This window comes from Nomascus leucogenys, unplaced genomic scaffold (assembly GCF_006542625.1).
Source record: "Nomascus leucogenys isolate Asia unplaced genomic scaffold, Asia_NLE_v1 002047F_16284_qpd_obj, whole genome shotgun sequence".
Taxonomy (NCBI): domain Eukaryota; kingdom Metazoa; phylum Chordata; class Mammalia; order Primates; family Hylobatidae; genus Nomascus; species Nomascus leucogenys.
The window spans coordinates 1-2,345 of NW_022096989.1; the positions used below are offsets into that span (position 1 = coordinate 1).

A 2,345-nucleotide genomic window follows, 5' to 3' on the forward strand; every position below is an offset into this window, starting at 1 on the left:
TGGACCCCGGACGAGTCTTGGGAGGCTGCGGCTGAAGACTGGACACCAGAGTATTGGGAAGCGCTGGGCGGAGACTGAACCCTGGACGAGTCTTGGGAGGCTTCGGGCTGAGATGGGACACGCCAGTCTCAGACGGCTCCGAGTAGAGACTGGATGCCCGATGAGTCTTGGGAGGCTCCAGGCTGACATGGGACATGCCAGTCTCAGACGGCTCCGAGTAGAGAGTGGATGCCCGATGAGTCTTGGGAGGCTCCGGGCTGACATGGGACACGCCAGTCTCAGATGGCTCCGAGTAGAGACTGGATGCCCGACGAGTCTTGGGAGGCTGTGGCTGAAGACCGGACACCGGAGAATTGGGAGGAGCTGGGTGGAGACTAAACCCCGGACGAGTCTTGGGAGGCTTCGGGCTGAGATGGGACACGCCAGTCTCAGACGGCTCCGAGTAGAGACTGGATGCCCGACGAGTCTTGGGAGGCTCCGGGCTGACATGGGACACGCCAGTCTCAGACGGCTCTGAGTAGAGACTGGATGCCCGACGAGTCTTGGGAGCCTCCGGGCGGAGACTTGACCCTGGACGAGTCTTGGGAGGCTCCGGGCAGAGACTTGACCCTGGACGAGTCTTGAGAGGCTCCGGGCGGAGACTGGACACTGGACGTGTCTCGGGAGGCTCCGGGCGGAGACTGGACACTGGACGAGTCTTGAGAGGCTCCGCGCGGAGACTGGACACTGGACGAGTCTTGAGAGGCTCTGGGCGGAGACTGGACCCCGGACGAGTCTTGGGATGCTCCGGGCGGAGACTTGACCCTGGCCGAGTCCTGAGAGGCTCCGGGCAGAGACTGGACACTGGACGAGTCTGAGAGGCTCCGGGCGGAGACTGGACCCTGGACGAGTCTTGGGAGGCTCCGGGCGGAGACTTGACCCTGGACGAGCTCTGAGAGGCTCCGGGCGGAGACTGGACACTGGACGAGTCTTGGGAGGCTCCGGTCGGAGACTTGACCCCGGACGGAGTCTTGGGAGGCTGCGGTGGGAGGAACTGGACACCGAGTTCTAGGAAGCTCCGGGCTCAGATGCGAACCCTCCAGTCTCGGGAGGCTGCCGGGCAGAATTCCCCACAGGGATATTGACCAGGCTCAGTGGGTACCTCCGTTGTCTTCTCCCGGCCTCGCAACGAAGCCCAAAGCGGTCCTCCAGCTTCCTCTCCGGATCCAGCTGTTGAGCACCTGCAGTAGGAGATCTGGAGGCAGATCTTCTCCCAGATTGGGGTACATGGCCAAGGGATGCTTGGCCATGATCTCGGCTTCCACTTGCTCTACGAATGCCTCCGTGCTAGCTGCGCTGGAGAGAGCTTGGAAAATTAGGGCCTGCTTTCTTGAGGAGGCTTTTTTCTGCCTGCTTTTTGGGGTCAGCTTTGGACCCTTGAGAACATTTTTTTGGCATTAAAAACTCGTCACGGCGACAAACGAGGAGTGTCTTCGGGAGACGGACAGCAGCCGTAGCGGAAGTCGTCCAGGGCCCTCCTTCCAAATACCAGTTCTGGGTGTCCATGGGATGGGAAACTTCAGGCGCCCGTGCTTTGCCGCATCTGAAAGTCTTTGGAAGACGGTTGTTGGTTACAGTACCGGGACTTGGAGTCCATGCCCGGGGACCTCAGCCGGGTCCTGCGGCCTCTGGTCCCCCATAGTGGCTCTCGGCTGGGGTGCGCAAGTCTCCAGCTTCTGCGGTTCCTGAACCCTGCTGCTCTAGTCGCTAGCAGACTGCCAGCCAGGCACAGCCCAGGTTCCTTCCTGGAGGCGGAGCAGGCGCTGACATCACAAGCGCAGCCCAGGTTCTAACAGGTGCCTAGTGAATTCTTCATTGTGGGTTTCATGTGCATTTCCTAATGACTACTGCTATTTTGAACATCTGTATATTTGCTGATTTGCCATCCTTATCTCCCCTTGATTGAAGTTTCTGTGGATCTTTTTCCCATTTTTAAATTGTGTTGCTGGATATCATATTAGTGATGAGAATCTTTGCTTGTGTTCTAGATGTAATAACTTATCAGATATATGATTTGCAATTTTTCCACTTGGCTTTTTCCCTTTCATTGTCTTAACAGTGTCAAAGAGAAGTTTTTAATTTATGAAGTCCAATTGATCAATTTGTTTTTTGTGGATTGTGCTTCTCTTGATGTATCTATGAAAACTTGGCCTATCCAAAGGTCAAGGTTTTAATTTTTTGTAAACAGCACAAGATATAGATCAAAGTTTTATTTAAAAAATGTACCTATTGCTTACATATATCTGATAATTTTAGACCTATTTTTGTAAAGACTTAACTTTTCTCCACTGAATGACATTTGGAAA

The 2,345-nt window shown here is 54.9% G+C and overlaps 1 pseudogene; it reads right to left on the reverse strand.

Annotated features, from left to right (window-relative positions):
- Positions 1-688: 688 nt before the first annotated feature.
- LOC115834122 lies at positions 689-1,679 on the reverse strand (annotated as a pseudogene).
- Between the last annotated feature and the right edge of the window lie 666 nt (positions 1,680-2,345).